Source organism: Anabrus simplex, chromosome 1 (assembly GCF_040414725.1).
Source record: "Anabrus simplex isolate iqAnaSimp1 chromosome 1, ASM4041472v1, whole genome shotgun sequence".
Taxonomy (NCBI): domain Eukaryota; kingdom Metazoa; phylum Arthropoda; class Insecta; order Orthoptera; family Tettigoniidae; genus Anabrus; species Anabrus simplex.
In genome coordinates, this window is record NC_090265.1 from 333,924,634 (window position 1) to 333,945,511 (window position 20,878).

Here is a 20,878-nt window from a genome sequence, read left to right on the forward strand (position 1 = left end):
ACATGCAATGCATGTCAAAATTACTGGCCTGTAATTTTCAGCTTTATGTCTATCACCCTTTCCTTTATACATAGGGGCTACTATAGCAACTCTCCTTTCATTTGGAATAGCTCCTTCATGCAAACAATAATCATATAGGTACTTCAGATATGGTACTATATCCCAACCCATTGTCATTAGTATATCCCCAGAACCCTCTGAGGAACTCCCTTGTCCCATACTATGTTCCGTACTTGATGGAAGAAGCTGGATCCCTCTTGCACCCTGTTCAACACTTCATTCTTGGCACTACCATCATCTGATATTGTACTTCCCAGATACTTAAAGGTATTCACAAATTCTATCTTCTCTCCGTCAAGAGTGAGGTTACAAGGTGTATTTGTCCTGCTAACTTTCATCACCCACTGTTTTGCTCTTGCTCAAACTTACATTCTTTAAACTTGGTGTGTCAAGGCTGTTACCACAGTACATAATAGAAGCGAATTTCCTTCTATTTCCGTTAGGTATTTTGTTTTTCTCTAAGAAATTTAAGAACAATATCAGTTGATTCTAGAAAAAATAACTATCAGGAACATCAGTGGCTGTTTGTTGTGTGGAGACTTAAAGGTAACTGCTATCTTGCTAGGCCAACAAGCAGATTACACAAAAGTTCCTTGCTTTTTGTGTCACTGGGATAGTACAAGTAGAGATAAACGTTGGACAATGAAACAATGGCTTAAGAGGAAAGTTTAACTCCTGGAGAGAAAAATGTAATTTGAGCTAGTCTGGTTGATCCTGAAAAGAATACTACTTCCCCCTTTCGATATCAAATTTGGGATCATTAAGCGATTTGTAAAAGCACTGGCCAAAATCGGTATCTGCTTTGAGTATTTAAACCAAAGATTTCCACTCTTGTCAGAAGCTAAGATAAAAGAGGGAATATTCAATGGACTGCAGATTAGGCTCCTTATGAAAAACGCTGCATTTTTGGGCACTATGAATGATGCTGAACGTCAGACATGGTGTGCTTTCAAAGAAGTGATCAATACATTTTTGTGAAAAATATCTTGAAAAGATTCCAAGCTCGGCTGCAAGATGAGTTTAAACCTCCATTTCTTGAACGATCATCTGGACTATTTTCCTGACAATTTGGGAGCCCTAAGTGCTGAGCAGGGTGAAATATTCCAAAGATAATAATAATAATGTTATTGGTTTTATGTCCCACTAAGTGCATTTTTTAGGTTTTCGGAGACACCAAGGTGCCAGAATTTAGGCCTGCGGGAGTTCTTTCATATGCCAGTAAATCTACCAACACGAGGCTGAAGTATTTGAACATCTTCAAATACCAACGGACTGAGCCAGGATCGAACCTGCCAAGTTGGGGTCAGAAGGCCAGAACCTCAACCACCTGAGCCATTCAGCCTAGCAATCTGCAAAGTCTGTTATTAGTGGAGGGTGTAATACCCAAGTGGCATAAACAGATACTTCTAACCAAGGTAGACATGAATTCCAGCTGATGCCTGCAATATTTTTGAAAAGAAACATCATGTCCCTGTGGTTTGGATTACACATAAAACAGGAGGTCCCTTCAGTATGATTATGAATCACGTACAACAACTACAATTTTGCCTTATTCCTGCTTTATTAGAAATAAATCAGAATAAAAGAAAAAGCATACATCCAGTCAAACTTTTCACACATCAAAACTATGCCAGTACGACATGCCTACAGGAGGCTCAATCTGAAAATATGATGGGAAATATAAACTGTACGAGTGGAAAAGTCATTACTATTTTTTTGTAATGTTCAGTGAAGTTTCTGTTAATACAACATACTTTTAAGAGACAATAAGCAAAGTTTCACAATTAAGAATTAATAGGTAAAATTTTGCCACTTACTTCATAGTTTAGTCAATTTTTAAAGGTGGATTCGAATGGATAAATTACTGTATTTGCTTGCATATAACTCGCCACCGCGTATATTTCACACCCCATTTGAAATTGCAGGAAAAAATCTCCGCACATAACTCGCATAAATTTCTGACATCATTAAGACATACATGAAATAAAGTTTGGGTATTCCGTGAATGTGCCTATATTAAATATCGGGACTGTACCGATTACAGTACAAGAAGAAACTGCATTTATTTCTACCTGCAGAACGGTTGAGGCTAGCTGTTGTAACAAAAATACCTAACTTGCATTCCTAGCCAATCAGTCACACTCGGCCATCCCTCTCACTCTTCCGTCTTTGTCAATATGCTTATCACTACCTGTCCGGCAGAGCTGATCACGTGAACTAGGAGCATTTCCCTGTCAAGGCAGTCAAGTGATCCCAGTAACAGGTATCGTCCATCTTTTGTATTGTCGACAAGTACCAGTATTCTGTCTTCACTTTTCATTCTTGTTTCTCAGTTACGTTTCTTGTGTAGGTCATGGAGAAACGTGGGAGTTATACAGCTGGGTTTGAACTCAAACTGATAAAATATGCTGAAGAACATAGGAACAGAGCTGCCAGTCGAGAATTCAATGTAACCGAGTTTAATGTTCGCTACTGGCATTATCAGAAAGCTGCGCTAGAAACCACCAACTGAACACGCAAGGCATTCAGAGGGCCAAAAACTCGAAAGTATCCTGAGCTGGAAGAAGAGTTGCTTCATTAAATTACAGAGTTGCAAAATGATGGCTTTAGTATCTCGCACGAGATGCTACATTTCAAACCACACGAACTAGCGATTAACGGAGGAGTCAGACGTTTGGATCTAAAAGTGAGCCGGGGTTGGATCCGTAGATTCATGACACGCAAGGAATCGTGCCTGCGAAGGCGAACATCTCTCTGCCAGAGAATGCCAAGCAATTTCTGTGACAAAATCATAGATTTTCATCGCCATGTGATAGCAATGCAGAAGAAAAACAATTACCTCTTATCTCAAATTGGCAATGCAGATCAAACTCCGATAAACTTCAACATGCCAAGCAGCACCATCAACAAGAATGGAGAATCTAGCGTGCTTGTACGTACAACTGGGTGTGAAAAACAGAGTTGCGCTGTCATGCTAACAATAATCGCAGACAGAAGAAAATTGCCACCGTATGTTATTTTCAAAACAAAAACAGTGCCTAAAGCGAAGTTTCCCAAAAGCATTCATGTACGGGTTCAAGAGAAAGGATGGATATAGATCTTGTCCAGGACTGGGTCCATAGGGTGTGGGGAGCACGGCCAGGGGTACTGCTTCGACACCCAGCAATGCTAGTGTGGGACAGTTTCTGCGGACACCTGGGGGAAGACACGAAGAAACGTCTTCAGGAAATGAAAACTATCTCGTAATTCCTGGTGGACTCACACATTGCCTACAGCCCTCAGATGTTTCCGTCAACAAGCCCTTCAAGGACAATATAGGCAAATTTTATGCTAAATAGATGGCAGGAGAGGAACATGAGCTGACACCAGCAGGCAAAATAAAGAGGCCGTCAGTTGAACTTGTGTGTGATTGAGTCATGTGGGCATGGGTTATAGTGTTGGACAGACGTTATTGTGAAGAATTTCTTGAAGACAGGGTTATAGTGTCGGACAGACGTTATTGTGAAGAGTTTCTTGAAGACAGGCATTGCAAATGTGTTGGACGGAAGTCAGAATGATGCAGTATGGGATGGTGACCAGAATGATGCACGCAAGAATAGCTCGGAGACTGAAGGCAGTGACAATGAATAGGGTAAGTATGCCAGTTGTCTCGTTTCAATAGCCTAATGCAAATTTTACACTTTTTTTGGGAATACGATCTTTTGCACACAAATCCCCGCATATATCATGCACCAAAAATGTTCACACTTATTTTTTGTCAAAAGAGTGTGAGTTATATACGAGCAAATACTGTAATTTATTTTGCCAAGAATGCAAACAAATATGTCTCAATAATTTAAGTTATTAAATTAAATTCTCTTCCTATATCTGTTCTTCTGGCCTTTGGCCACAGAGGTCCCGGGTTCGATTCCTGGCAGGATCAGGAATTTTAACCATCATTGGTTAATTTTGCTGTTACGCAGGCTGGGTGTATGTGTTGTCTTCATCAGCATTTCATCCTCATCACGACGCGCAGGTTGCCTACAGGTATTAAATCAAAAGACCCGCACACCTGGTGAGCCGAACATGTTCTCAGACACTCCCAGCACTAAAAGCCATACACCTTTTTTTTTTTTTACTGGATTCCTGATTCAGTAATTGTGAGAAATGTACTTCCCATGTGTTTAACGAAATTTCTGTGTTTGAAGTTTTATAGTTTTTCTTCAGTGCAATGTATGAGTTTTGTAGTGCATCTTCAGCCTGTTGCTTTGCTTTATGTTTGAAATATTCTGACTGTTTTTCTTTCAACAATTTCTTATATGTCCTTCTCTTCTCAGCATAAATCTCTACAGGTCCTTTTGCAATTACTTGTTTAGCTCTGTGTAGCAGATCTAATGTTTCTCTTCAAAGGATGTAACACTCAACATCAAAGGTTTTGCTGTCCTCGGGGACATGTATATTCTTGCCTGTTTTATGTATTTTGTTGTGTTATCTAATGCTTGTTCTATATTTCTAACTTCTATTTGCAGTAATATCTCAACCAAATCACATTTTCTTGTTTCTAGAATATCTTCATCTAACTTCTTTGTGGCAATTTGCTTTAACCTTTCTCCTTATGGGGGAGTACGTGTTTCCAACAAAATTTTTGTACTTATGGGAATATGTTTCTTTAGAACGGCAGTCAGACTGGAGTACATTATTTCTTGACTATATTTAGTTATACTCCTTCCTTTAATGAAAACAAGATCGATAGTGCTTTTCCCATTTGGAACTATATATGTTACTTCTTCAGCTTTATTTACTAGGCTATATCCTTCATTCTGGAAGAGTTTGAGTATCATTTCTGTTTTCTTGCCTGGTTTGTCTATTCTGCAATTGAGATCACCTCAGATGATAACATTTTCTTCATTTAATGTTAATGATAATGCTTTTATTATGTGTTCAAAAGCGTTGTCTGCTTTCTGTGTTGGGATAATGTAAAGTCCTATGATAGTTATTTTATTTGTCTTAACAATAACCATATTCTCCTCTGCATAAGTTTCTTTTAATTTGCCTATATTTCTGTGCATACAAGTACCTCTTTCTCTACTAGTGGCTAAATCAGGTTTCGAATAGAAGTTTGGAATACTTATTTCTTTCATTAGAAAAGTTTTGATGGCTATTATGATGCTGAAGTTTTCCCAGAAGTTATGTATGATTGTCGTTGAAAGTGACTTAAGTCCTTCTACATTCCAAAGGAGCAGATTCAAGTCAATCATGTGTTGGATGTGATTATTTGATTATATTTCTACATCACTGTTCTATGGCTTGCAACATCAAAACCGTCTCACTGTTATCCCCCCCCCCCCCCCTTTTTTTTTTTTTTTTTTTTGCATCGCACTGACACAAATGGGTTTTATGGTGACGATGGGACAGGAAAGGGTTAGGAGTGAGAAGGAAGCGGCTGTGGCCTTAGTATTTGCCCCAGCATTTGCCTGGTGTGAAAATGGGAAACTACGGAAAACCATCTTCAGGGCTGCCGACAGTGGGGTTTGAACCTACTATCTCCCGAATACTGGATACAGGCCGCACTTAAGCAACTGCAGCTATCGAGCTCAGTTATCCCCTTTGGTCAGAGGTCTCCGAGTAAAGTTTCTTTAGTTCACTTAGTCGTAAGCAGACTTTGAAAGCTCTGTTTACACCTTTTGTGTCTAAACGTTCACATTTTATCTCTTCTGATATTCCATTTCTGAGAAATGTATCAATAATTCTTCTTCTGTTGTCTCTTTGCATCCCCCGGCGTAAATAAAGGCAATTCCCAATTGAATGTCTGTATTTTCCATTACCCTTGTTCCTCTTATGACATTTCTAGTTAGGTAATTTTTGGCACGTTGGTTCCTGTTCCTGTAAATTATTTATTAGGTCTGTCGGTCTTTGTGGTTCTGCAGCTTTTGCGTAAGTGATAGTATTGGAAGTGTCAACCGACGTAGATGATCCAGTCTGTTTCTGAGGAGTGTATGGTTCAATTTGGAGTTGGCCCTTTGCTTCATCCTCTATTGTCTCAAGTTCTTGTGATATTGGTATAGGTATATGTTTGTCAGTAGATTTCTTGTTTGAGACTAGCCAATCTGCCATCGGACATTGTGTTTCAAGTAGAAGTGACATTTTCTGTAGAAGTGATTTCTCCACCTCATCAATTTTATTTTTTATGTTAATGCATGTATGTTTGATTTCCTCCACTCTTTGGAAGGCTTTCTTTATTTCTGAAGGACACTCATTCAACCCAAAAGCTTCTAGAAGGCTCCTACATTTTACACACATCCATATTAGATTTGCTTTGTTTGATTTCAATGCATTGAATTCTATAGTAGATAGCCTAACGCAGTCTTTGTGGAACCATTCTTTGCAATTTCCTTCACATCCAATGACGTTGCTGTCATTTTCCAGAACATTCTTTCCACATTTTGGACATTGATCTGAATTATCATCTCTCTTCTCCAGATTTTGTGCTTGCTTGTTGACTGTTTCCATGATCGATTATAATGGAGCATTGTTATTCTGCTCAGATTTTCTTGTCTTTAACAGAGATTATTGTTTACTCCTTGATAACTGGCTTATTGTAGTTATTCCGTATTGAATAAGCTCCAATATGTCAGACCTACTGCTATGTATTTGACCGATATTCATCTTGCATTTAATCACTTTTTTTAGTTAATGATTCACTAAAACAACATACCCGACATCATCCCGAGATCCTTACTCAATTTAATGGAAACAAAAAAGGTCTACCTATTCAATACCATACAATGTTATAAAATAATTTACAACATTTTATTATTCTTAGGACCGGTTTCGATGCTGGTGTGCATCATCATCAGCCATAAAATAAGAAAAACATACAATGACAAGGTTACAAAAACAATGCACAAAGTGTACACAAATTTTACAAAACTAGGCATGACTTAATTAAAAACATTATCCGTAAACATTAACTTATAACCTAAACCTAAAAATATAGCACCAATTGTCTTAAAACTTTGTATATAGATTCTTGATTCAATACGGAATTAAGTTTCTAAACTTGAATCCTTACTCAATTGTCATAAATCAACACACCCAAGTATAATATCCATCACTACTTATTCACTCAGAAACTCACTCCCGACATTGTAATTGCACTCGCACTGTCACACTAGAACACTATTATCAGCCACACTGTTAATGGAAGCATGTAAATTCCGTAAATTCCGTTTCGGTTCCATAACTGCTCATCTGCATCATTGTTTCGGTTACAGAACTTATCTTTCACAAATGTAGATTTTGTTTTCAAAACTTATCATCTCCTGTATAATGTTTAATGAGTAAGGTTGAGCACAGAAACAAAATTAATCATTGTTGTAGTCGAATTAACATCATCCTCTGAACTCATTGAAGACATTCTGCCAATATTAATGTAGGTACAGTTATCTAAACTATCAAGGGATGGTTAGTAATCTGAGCAAGTATTATGTTGCCTCGCAGAAATTATTTAAAACTTAACAATATGTTGACCAACAGAATTCCAACTTCTCTGCCCTCTGATGAGGGCAAGCAGCCTAAATGGCATCAATCTAAAATGCCAGTACACAGTAACTGAGGTCATACGATTATTTTTAATAATAATAACAGTAGCCTATTATGAGGCCAATGGCAAGCAGCACTTCTTGATGCATCTTCATCCTTCCACATCATTCCAGAATACTACATAAATCGATTAAACATGCAAATGAGGTGGGGTTTTTTAAGTACCTTGTCAGCTGTTGGACCTCATATCTGGCATTCATTTTCATGATGTCCCACGTATGCCGAAGATGGTACCACAGTTTATCTTGTTCAGCAAATAAACACACTGTTTTCTATTGCGAATCAAACTTCACACCCCTATAACATTTCTTCTCCTGACTAATTGTAAGAATACAGTTGTGCCTACAAACCACATACAACCAAACCACAATGATGGTAATAAGATATAGCCTATAATTATACTCTTGCACACTTTTCTGGAAATATAACTTAAAATGACCAATGACTAATGTAATATTATTTAATTAACACTTGTATGTTTGTTTGTTTGTTTGTTTGTTTGCTAGTGCTTAAAATTGCACTAGCATAGGGAAGGTTTTTGGCAACACAAGGATTCACATTATGAGTTTCATTTTGATCTGCGGTGAATGTCTAGTATAAATAAAAAATTATGTTAAAGATCCACCTTTTCACCACAACAAATATTCTTTTGATTATTTTATTCCTATATCCATGTGAATATTCCGGGACATGTTTCGTCATATGTGGAGATCATCAGCCACGTTTCCTTTATAGGCCTACAGATCAAAATTAACACAAAGAATAGGTCCCTCGTCACTGTAAGACCTATCTGTGTCGGAGCAACGTAAAGCCACTAGCAACATCAACAACAGAATAGGTCCTAAAAAACATTACACAGTTAACAAACACATAATTAAAACATGTTATCCATGCCAAGGTAAATGGATAAAGGTATAAAGAATCTTGTAATTTGATATTTTTCTTCAGGTGTGTAGCAACCTCTTGTTTTTTTGAGTAACACGTTGCTAATAAAATTGCACTTAAGTTTATACATGTTACTTTGTATTCTTTATACTAGTCTTGATCTTTAAACTGGAATTTAGAACTTATCTCAAAAACTGTTAAAAATGTGGGAATATATCAACGATCTACTTGCTGGGAAGTGAAGGGGATTCTTATGTTGTCGTTAGAAAAAATGGACCATATATTTCTTGAAAGAGGTTAAAAATTCTGTGCACTATTGTAATGTCCAAAATCCCATGCTTCCTTCTCACAGGTGACTCACTTGCTGCTACCTGCTTTCCTGACAGCTGTTCTCCATCTGGTGTTATATTCTGTTATATATGACAGTAACTTAATTTCTTTTAACCCCAAGCATTCTCTGTAACTGGCAGTATGGTATTTCAATTCTCTGAGTATGGTTTCATTTCTGCGTAAGTTTAGCTCTTTCTCATTAACAGGGACTGACAATTTGCTTGCCCTTTTAAACAATAACCTCACCACCACCACCACCACCACTCATTTAACTACCGGTACTCTTTGTTGTAAAAAAAAAATGAAATGGCATATGTCTTTTAGTGCGGGGAGTGTCCAAGGACAAGTTCGGCTCGCCTGATGCAGGTCTTTTAATTTGACTCCCGTAGGCGACCTGCACGTCGTGATGAGGATGAAATTATGATAAAGATGAACACATACATCCAGCCCCCAAGCCAGCGGAATCAACCAATTAATGTTAAAATTCCCGACGCTGCCAGGAATCGAACCCGGGACCCCTGTGACCAAAGGCCAAAATGCTAACCATTTAGCCATAGAGCCAGACACTGTATGTTGTAATAAAGGCATATAAAATTATAAGAATTCTGTTCTTTGATGATAAGTCTTTGTATTTCTCTGTGTAATTATACATAATAATAAGAAAGGCAATTCAGGTAAATGCTTGTTGAAGGTTTTCAAATTTTATTCTAAATGGGTTTATCTTCCTTATATACAGTATACTGATCCTTTCAAGCCCACCTGGTGACCATGATCATTTAGACATCCAGTCTATATAGTCTGACACCATGGTTAGCCGAAAAAAATTTCTCCATCAAAATGTTGGCCAGCAGGGTAGGAGAGAGAGGTGGTGGTATACAATTTCAAATCACTAGGTTGCGTGCCAAATGCCTGGATTCAATTCCAGAACCTCTCTGCTGTGCTCATATAGAGTGAGGGCATATGATGCTGTTAATGGTAATTCATCCACCAGATAGGAACATTAAGACTTGAGCAGACCCCTGGTGTTACTCAACTGGAGTAGGCTATATGCCAGCATCGGGCTTACCCTATCCCTTCCTACAATAATATGTCACGTCATTCATTACATCTCACTAACTCCGCTGGTGAGATTGACATCAAGAAGGGGATCCAGTTGTAACAACTCATTATGAAGATTAATTTCACTTCATACCTGACCCCATTGAGAAATGAGACAAGGGTAGGACATACATACATCGATCCTTTCAAACTGAGCGATTTACACTTTATTGTAACATAGGACCTAAACAGGATGTTAGAAAATGTTAAAATGTAAAGCCAAATTTCTTTGAAAAGAGTTGTGGTGGTGATAGGGGTTGTGGTGATTATTGTTTTAAGAGGAAGTACAACTAGACAACCATCCTCTATATAACACTAATCATAGAGAAAAAATGGAAGGGATCTGACACTTCGAAAACTGAAGGTATCAGCCAAGGGAAGACAAGGGCCATGAAGGGCAAAAATGAGTGCAATTGGACTAGACAAAAGAGAGAATTAGACTAGGCGAAGCTTTGTCTGACCCTGTAATAATTAAGGGGGGAATTCCTCAGGGCAGTATTATTGGACCTTTATGTTTTCTTATATATATAAATGATATGAGTAAAGAAGTGGAATCAGAGGTAAGGTTTTTTGCAGATGATATTATTCTGTATAGAGTAATAAATAAGTTACAAGATTGTGAGCAACTGCAACGTGACCTTGATAATGTTGTGAGATGGACAGCAGGCAATTGTATGTTGATAAATGGGGTTAAAAGTCAGGTTGTGTGTTTCACAAATAGGAAAGGTCCTCTCAGTTTTAATTACTGCGCTGATGGGGTGAAAGTTTCTTTTAATATAAGGAAAGATCTTCATTGGGGTAATAACATAAATGGGATTGTAAATAAAGGGTACAGATCTCTGCACATGGTTATGACGGTGTTTAGGGGTTGTAGTAAGGATGTAAAGGAGAGGGCATATAAGTCTCTGGTAAGACCCCAACTAGAGTATGGTTCCAGTGTATGGGACTCTCACCAGGATTACCTGATTCAAGAACTGGAAAAAATCCACAGAAAAGCAGCTCAATTTGTTCTGGGTGATTTCCAACAAAAGAGTAGCGTTACAAAAATGTTGCAAAGTTTGGGCTGGGAAGAATTGAGAGAAAGAAGACGAGCTGCTCGACTAAGTGGCAGGGGCGTATTCTCCTTGAATGCAAGGCATTCATTGCATGCGTTATGATAACACAAAGAACTGTCTGATGTATGATTTTAGGTTGTTTCAAGTCAAATATTAACGATTTCATCTCTCAGAAGTTCAAAAGGTCCGCGCAACTGTACTGGTTCCGTTGCTTGACTATGTGTGGTGCTGGGGCCTATTCCACAAAAGTATGGTCTTGTACATTACAAGTTACTAGTGTGGATTCTTGTAATGTAGGGAGTTGTACATTTCTGTTCCACAAAAGATTGATAGTCTCTTGTATATTACTAGTGAATTGTTACAAGTTTTACAAGTGACAACATATCAATAAACATACTACATCATAGCATGAATCAGCTGTTTATCTTCATATTCCTTTCGTTGAATTAGGTCATGCTTGCCTCATTAATCTTAATATCGTATTTTAAGTTATGTAGCAAAGATTCATAGAACTCTAATATTTCTGTGAATTTCTCAATGCTACAATGTTATTTTTCAGTTTATTTCTTTGATGATAGGAAATTACTTCGTTATTATCGCCCATTCTGTTCTTCCGCGATCCTTGCATATGTTCCACGATAGTCTGACATACCAACGTTGGTCTGTCATTTGGAATCGGATGCCGCTAATGACGACATTCGGCCGCCAAACTTAATTGTTACAAAATTGCACACTCTGCATGAATTGTTAAAATGGTGTCAAGGAAAGGAAGTTATTCATTTTGAAGGAAATAGAAAGAAGGAAAGATATTCATTTCGGTGCATTCAGCGAGAGTCTGAAAAAACAAGACAAAACAAAGGGTTGGATGGAAATATTTGATTTGGAAAAGCTCATGGAGCTTTTGAGGGGGAAAAGTTGGATTAATTATTGGAATTACTTGGAATTAATGATTCCAGGAATGTCCTTCTTGGAACATATTTGTTCAGTATTTTCAGGTCAAGGAACAATTTGAGGAAATTTTATATCATTTATTGCAGCTACTACAGAATGTATTGACCTACAGACCTAAGATTTTGCCATCCCATGCATATGTGCAATACCATGGTACTGACCACAATTTCCTAGCCAAAGCAGTGTTGTTAGTAGTCCTAACTGTTGTTTAGCAGAGAGAGATTTATTTCTGTTCGTAGGATGTTTCAACCTATGATAAATATCCATCAAAAGTTCTTCCACTTGTATTGTGCTTAACCTAAAACTCTCATTGTATTCAAATAGTGTTAAACTGGAAGTTTATTCTTTCCCTATACAGACGGTAGTTTTCCATTTATCAAAATGTATCTGAAATAAGTCTATTTAAATAGCACTAGTACATTTATATATTATTGTCCTTTCACTGGTAGGGAATCGTTCCCAATTCACTAGTAAATTACAAGTACTAGTACTTTTGTGGAACATACCGTAAAATGGGGTGAATGGGAACGGTTTTATAGTATTTTCTGTCACTGTTTTCTTGATTTAGATAATTTAATAAATTTATTCGTGTAGCAGTATTGATAAGGTCAGATAGCTAGTTATGGTACATGAAATGAACAGATTGGTACAAAAAGTTACGTGATATTGACTGAAAAATTAGTGTTCCCATTCACCCCAAATATGGGGTCAATAGGAACAGATACTTAAGTGTCCCGTCTAAACCTATTCTCCTCATACTGGGGTGAAAAGGAACACTGAAAACCTTTAAAAATGTTATTTAAGATCTGAAAAATGCATAAACAGTAAGAACTAATACAATAAGGTAATTGTCAACCTAAAACATGCTCCAAAATGTTACCATACGTGGAAATTTACATCGAATTTCAGGAGTCCCTTTCTAAAACGATTAGGGTGGTGTACCACACCAACAACGCTTGCCTTATCAATTTCACAGACATTTTCATGTTCGGACCACTTAAAAATTTGTCTGCTCTCAACTTTAGTTGGCACATACAGTAGGCCTACTTCAGAAACGTTACTGTGAAGCATTCATAGTCCAACACTGGTGACTGTTTCAATGAAATAGGATTACTTTGAAGAATTTGGGTGATTTGATTAATGATCTGGATGGAGAAGTAAAATCTACCATAACCCAGACACCTTCTTCAATTCGTGCTTTCTTGTACACACCTCTCATTATTTTTTCAACTGAATGTAGTTCTCAGTTGCAGTCCTGCCTTAGGTGTGATTTGGGGTTCTGATTCTGGCGTCCTTTGGTTGGGATTGGAAACTTTCTTTTACTAGCATGTTTATCAGTAGGAACTTCATTTTATTTTGAGATCTCCTTCTGCTGTTGCTAATCATCTGACAGATGTCCTTCTTGGCTATCATTTTCCAAGTCGTCAGCTTTCACACTCTGACAAGGAGGAATGTTTAGCTTTCTCTTTCTAATTTTTACTGTCCCAGGACTGAACCTCATATCATTGAGTACAGAAACAATGCAGTCATCAGTGATACCATTGTTTTCTTCAACATCATCCACCGTTTCTTCTGCTGATGAACGGGGCAAGCGACTTAGAATACGGTCTCTGTTCTGTTTAGACACATTCGTTGAGATAAAACATTTCCATGACGATTAAGGAAACTGAGTGCAAAGTCATAACCTGGCATATTGTTTCTGAACCTCTTCACAGTGACTCACATTCTATCAAGGTAAGCCTTAACAATACAGCGGAGGTCGTTATGCATCAAATAGGTAATCAGAGGAGAACACATCACCAGCTGATCAACCAAATGCTTTTCAGTATCTAAACAATGTCTCTCCAACTTTTGGCTATATTTCTATTCCTCCTTCACTTTTATTATATTTCATACGTCTGTTTAACACTGTTGTAGGAATGGCATACTTCTCTGAACATTTTCTGTATGATAATCCTCTTTTAATATCCTCTAATGCAGCAGAAAGTGTTTCCGGTGGGTCTTTACTGTGGATTTTGCCCCTCTGATCTGGTTTATATTGCCTTGGCATCTTTCTTCATCAACTGGAATACAGATAAAATAAGGGATAGAATTACCGAATAGTATTTATATGAAGACTGTATTCACATTTAAGCTCATTTTACACATCATCTCTGTGTTCCCATTCACCCCATTTTTCAATGATTTTGTTCATTAATTGTGCATAGTGTTAACGTAGAAAAGTGTGCTTGTATGCCATGGTAAAATTATGTTTAATTGTATCAAAACATGGCATAGTTACTTATTCTAGACATTAAAAGCACTTACCTCCACGTGATTTTCTAATCCAGAAGAAGATTTTATGGCCTTTAATAGCTATAAAAAATTCAAGGCTTCCTTATTGGGCACTATTGTTGCTAAAAGTTATTGTTATCCTTTCAGAGCACATAGAAATGGCGGGAAATAAGGATAGGGAATATTTTGGGTGAAAAAAATCCCACTGAACTGCTTTACATACGATGCAAACCTTCCATAAAATAAATTCCCTACTGTGTGTTCCCTTTCACCCCCATGTTCCTATTCACCCCATTTTACGGTACCTATAAAAATTCACTGGTAATTTGTAAGTATGGAGTAGTAAAGTATACAACTGTAGAAAATTCTTTTGTGGAACAGAAACTCTGGTATTTGTACTAGTTACCAGAGAATTTACTTGTAATGTACAAGACCATACTTTTGTGGAATAGGCCCCTGGTGTAGTCTCGCCGTCTACTCCACTCTAGGAAGAAAGAGACAGCGAATGGAGGAGTTAAGGATGTAAGGCATTCAATCTTAAAATTGCATTCAGTGGCAGACGTAGTTCTGAAACCCTCCGAACAATGTCGCTGCAATTGAAACTTAGTCAGAATTTGTCACCCCATACCCGTGCTACCCTCAGCCATCTGTTAGCAACTTGGAGAAAGTCGGCATCTTTACAGCGAACGGGGCCCACATATTACCCCCCAGCGAGAACCCAACGTGACGAAACTGACCAATGCCACTGGGGTGACTTACCTCCAATGCTAGAGTTGTGGCTAACTAGTGAGTTAATTCATTGTGTTTTCGGTGTTTTATTATATTTTGTGCACATGTGGTATTAACGATGGACGAGTCTAAAACGGATATAATTGTAAATTAGTTTGAAAAGCCATTTACTGGCCGTTTGTTTGATGAAAAGATTCAAATAGTTAAAGCCGGGAGACCTCTACCTTCCCTCGTAAATTTATTTTTCTTCTTCTTCTTCTTAATCTGCTTACCCTCCAGGGTTGGCTTTTCCCTCGGACTCAGCAAGGGATCCCTCCTCTACCGCCACAAGGGCAGTGTACTGGAGCTTCAGACTCTGGTTCGGGGGATACAACTGGGGAGGATGACCAGTTCCTCTCCCAGGCTGCCTCACCTGCCTTGCGGGGGATGGGAAGATTGTAAGGGATAGACAAGGAAGAGGGAAGGAAGCGGCCGTGGCCTGAAGTTAGGTACCAACCCGGCATTTGCCTGGAGGAGAAGTGGGAAACCACGCAAAACCACTTCGAGGATGGCTGAGGTGGGAATCGAACCCACCTCTACTCAGTTGACCTCCCGAGACTGAGTGGACCCCATTCCAGCCCTCATACCACTTTTCAAATTTCGTGGCAGAGCCGGGAATTGAATCCGGGCGTGGCAGCTAATCACACTAACCACTACACCACAGAGGCGGACCCTCGTAAATTTAAAAACAGAAAACAAGAATTGTGTACGCACGTTCAATCCAGAAACTTACAGTAAAACTGTTTGGCTCGAGTTCACCTACATGTAATTAGGGTGAGTAGAATTGAAATTGACTTAATACATTGTGTTAACTGCATGGTTACTAGTTGCATGCCTCAGTGGAGATTCCAGGATATGCCTCTGCTAAGTGGTATGTTAGATATTTTTCACCAATAGAGCTTGTCAAAAACAGATCAGATGTAAGGCTTTTCAGGCGTTTGCTCTATTAACCAGCGTTTTGTCTTAGGTCTGACACTAGACTCATCAGAGTGAGATGTGTCAGACCCTACCCACTGACGCTGGGGTGTATGCAGGTGAACTTATCAGAAGCCCTGTCTCTGAGTTATGTCTCTGAGTGTTTGTTGTTTATTGTCAGTTTCTGTTTATTCCATTGTGGAGTTTTATCTCCCGTATGCAGTTATCAGACTGTGACTGTTGAATACAATCTTAACCAAACATTTTCATTCCCAATTAGGATCTTGTACAGGTATATATCGGCCTTGTGAGATGGAACAGATATATATTGGCCTTGTGAGAACACTTCACATGCTATTTGATCCAAGAGGCTCTGATAGGTACAGAAGTAAGCAGTTAAGTCATGCTCCAAAACAGACAGCTGCTTCAGTGATAGATCTGAAAATTTGCTACAATTTGATCTCCAAAATTAGAATAACAGTTTTGGCAGCAGCTATCACGAGTGTGGTTATGTTAATTCTGACTCTATATAATTGTTGGATGCAGTAGCGTAGCCAGAATCGGCCTATGGGGGGAGAGATTATAGTTGCAGAAAGATGACAGAACACAATGAAGGTGCTTGTGTGTGTGTAGTACGCACATGCAAGACTTGTCATTATCACGACACTGATACAAGTGAATTATGTTGGTATTCAGACTGCAGTGCACTACAAAATCTAGTATTAAAATACAGATGAAGAACAATAAGATCAAGGTCAACAGTTTTACAGCAAATGGATTCAACAGATCTGCTGGTTCTACAGTTATGTCTCTGAGTATTTGTTGTTCATTGTCAATTTCTGTTTTTTTTTTTTTTTTTTGTAAAATTTCCATGGAGGGGGGGGGGGGGGGTAACACCCAGTAACCCCCACTGGCTACACACCTGGCTGGATATTCACAAGTTCAAATATATATTTTTAAACTCTATTACATGCCTTACAGTCGCATGTGTTATTAAGTTAATTTCTACACAAATACAAGGAATAAATGGGGAAATATATCATACAAGGATCAAGTTTAACATGGATTCATTTAATTTTACTTTGCGGCTGAAATTATCACTTTCTGGGTATTCTGATTGGTATTCTTTTGAAATTGTTCACACCCACATACAGAAAAAAACACAGGCAACGTATTTTATATGAGGTTCAGCATCTTCACTAACTTCAGTGAAAGAATTGTTAGATAAAGATTTTGGTGCAAATTTTTTTTTTTTTTTTTTTTTTTTTACGTCGCACCGACACAGATATGTCTTATGGCAACGATGGGACAGGAAAGACCTACGAATGGGAAAGAAGCGGCCGTGGCCTTAATTAAGGTACACCCCCAGCATTTGCCTGGTGTGAAAATGGGAAACCACAGAAAACAATCTTCAGGGCTGCCGACAGTGGGGTTCGAACCCACTATCTCCCGATTACTGGATACTGGCCAAACTTAAGCGACTGCAGTTATCGAGCTCGGTGCAAAAAAATCAAACCAGACATGAATTGTTATACTTGGAGACTACTGTGATGGACTATAGGAAAACGGTTGCAATGATTAAAACCAGGCGGAAAATACTGTGCTTAGCACACCAGACCGTTTATCACAACTTTTAACATGTAACTCTCAGAAAATGAGTGACTCCAGAGTAATAAAAGCAAAAACTTTGTCCAGACAGCCCTTGAAAGAACCTGAGCCCATCAAACAACTAGCCTACTGCCCATCCTAATGGCTTTCAGACAAATGAGTATCACACAGAGTAATAACACGATCTATGACCACAGGGCTAGCAACCACTGCAGATGCCATTGAGAAATACACAGCAGTCAAAGCACAGAACATCCTGAAGAACTCTGGAGATTATGCTTGCCTTTTCACCACAAAGCTCCATTTACCAAACATTTAGACACTTTGGTACAAAAATAAAATTTAAGTTTGCTCTTATCGGGCGAATTGGCCGTGCAGTTAGAGGCGCGTGGCTGTGAACTTGCATCCAGGAGATTGTGGGTTCGAACCCCACTGTCAGCAGACGTGAAGGTGGTTTTCCGTGATTTCTCATTTTCACACCTGTACCTTAATTAAGGCCACGGTCGCTTCCTTCCCAGTCCTAGGGCTTTCCTATCCCTCTGTCGCCATAAGACCTATCTGTGTTGGTGTGACGTAAAACCAATTGTAAAAAAAAAGTTTGCTCTTCTTCTATATCAATGATATTTTATATCATGAATCCAACTTCTTTCACACTTGGAAAATTTAGGCATCATATAGTTACCAAAAGGACAGGGAAATAGAGATCATTCACCCTGAACAACAGACTAAAATTGAATTAAAATGCATCCCCAATATTGTTATCAATTAACAATTTAAATAATATATTAGACTTATGTAACTATCAGAAAATCATCACATGGACTATATCAACAACAGTTTCACTACACAATTAAATATAATTAATAATTCAAAAAATTAGTTGTAGGTCTAACTTATATGCTCATAATAAAAAAGGCGACAGCAAAATTTTAAAAATACTGTACTGCAGTCTGCAAGTAAAACAAAGTAGGAATTAGCTTACATTAATGTAGGAAGAATTATTGTTCCAATGCAGAGAAGGAATAATGGCAAGAGATAATTTATTTGAAGTGAAAAGCCATATTAGGAATCAAAATAAGAGAAGATGCAAATCTAAACTCACTCAGATGGTGTGCTCATGATACACAAATGCCCAAACATAGGTTATGTAAAAGATTAATGCACTCGGTTTAGATAAGATAAGAAAAGGCAAGGCCTTATCACTAGTCAGACTTAGTATTCCATAAATTCAAGTATGCACAGAAGTGAAAATAGACTCCACTGTTAGCCATTAAAAGAGTAAAAAGGATGCCTTTGTTTGTAAAAAGAGCTAGGCCCTATGTGGCTGAACCTCGAATGATATAATAGCCTATAATCAGAAAGCATGCATACACAAAAAAATTTAAGGCCTATAAATTTATTTAAGAAATTAGCAATGAGTCTAGAACATGTCTTAACAGAAGAAACAAATTAAAAATAAATGACGACTTATTGTTATATACACCCACCAGTTTTGACAACAGTATAATTATTCCAAAAAAATGTAGCATACTGTTAAATGCTAAAAATGTAATTTCCAGAGCCATGGTGGCTCTGTTGATAATTTCCACCAAAAGTACTGAAGTTGTACTGGCAAGGAATTAATATCAGGAACCCTCTTTCCAGGCAGCTACTTGTTGAACCCATCAGCTGATCAACTGTGTAACAGAGAGATTTCTTTTATGTGTAAAGACAGGTAGAAAAGCAGTGATGAGCACATACTTCTAAATCGCAGAAACAGGAGATCAAATTTGGAATGAATGATTTATCTTCTACATCCATTGGTCATCAACCTATGAGGATCTAAGAAAGGTAGCTACATTTCCCTCATCGACTACTTTCTCTTCAACGAAACCTAAATTCAGTCATTTCGTAAACTCCAGATGTACTTAACCTGGCATTAAGCTAATGTACTGTGCAATGTATGCTTCAGAAGGACAAGAAAAGAAAAATGAAAAAGGTGAAAAAAAAGAGGTTAGATCTCTCGCAAAATAAATTATTTTGGACAATATTCCAATAAATGTTTGGCAACATCATACTAACAACTAGGCAAATCATGCCAATGAACTGCGTTAATTTGAAATCAACCTAGGAAAGGTGACCTGTTGATCGCAACACAGATTAATATCCTGATCACAACTCATAAATCACTACTCACTGGCAAATTTCACCACTCCAGGAGATACATTAAATTTATATATTACTTACACATAGATATTTCAAATAAACAGAAATACACACGTATCTTCATGTCCATACTTATCGCGTTTAAATACTAATTTAAAAGTACGGCAAGTCTGAATCACAGCCTGCTAATCAAAATATTTACATATCGCAAAAGCATGTTCAAATGTCATTGAATTTAAGGAGATTATAATTAACAAAATACAAACAAGAGTACGAGACAACTGTATATTGTTGTTGGTCGGTATAACGATGAATGCTAAATTATAAGACGTTTCAACCACTTAAATAGGGAAATGTGTCTAATTATTCTTCGTTATTGGACTTCTCGTAACACTATGAACGATCACTTTTATTTTAACGTACGAGTAGACGGAAGGTATCATTTACTCAAAAATTAATATGGAAAAGCTTAGGCCTATATAGGCCTGCCTACCTATTGTGGATATACAACCTACTTACATTTTGCAGTATAATTATGTGTTGATGGTTGCGTTGGTATCACACAGGGAACAGGGAAGCAAAACCCCAACATCTTCACGCCAGTGTGATTTGCTATGGCATGTTACTGCATACACGAACAAGACCAGATCTTAAATAAAGGACCGAGTAAAGTGGCCATGCGGTTAGGGTCGCGTAGCTGTGATCTTGCATTCGGGAAATAGTGGGTTTGATTCCCACTATCGGCGAACCTGAAGATGGTTTTCCGTGGTTTCCAATTTTCACACCAGGCTGCTCCTTAATAGGGATGTACAGAAAAACTACCGAATTCAGTAGCTGTTTTCTAGTTTCTGTACTCTCTCTCGACCCTCTTTGATTTTCCTGTTTACTATCCCACATTTTCTTTCTAATTTTCTTATTTCCCTTGTATAATAAACAGGGTTTGAGGTCATTTTTACCTTCTTAACAAGTACAAATCTCTCCTCTCATTCCCAAATGATTCCTTTAAATTCAGCCCAAAGTGTATCCTCATTACTCCCTTCACTTATCCAACAAATGAATTGTGATTTAAGGTAAGTCCCAAATTCATCAAGTTTAGTTTTTCTGTACAATTTCTTGTCTTGTGTGACCCTCTTATTAAGCCTTTTTGGTACCAGTCCTACATCCAATATTACAACCTTATGGTCACCTATTCCTTCAATTACCTCAGT

At 37.9% G+C, this 20,878-nt stretch overlaps 1 long non-coding RNA gene across 2 annotated transcripts in view; it reads right to left on the minus strand.

The window, feature by feature from the left end:
• The window catches only part of LOC136856764 (uncharacterized), an 89,222-nt gene extending 69,338 nt beyond the window's left edge, over positions 1-19,884 (minus strand). Inside the window, exon 1 of one of the 2 annotated variants that reach the window (XR_010858457.2) lies at positions 19,752-19,884. This is a non-coding gene — a long non-coding RNA (uncharacterized lncRNA). Of the gene's footprint in view, positions 1-18,507; positions 18,623-19,751 lie in introns of those variants that run through there. The other variant, XR_010858458.2, reaches the window with a different exon arrangement.
• Positions 19,885-20,878: the final 994 nt, after the last annotated feature.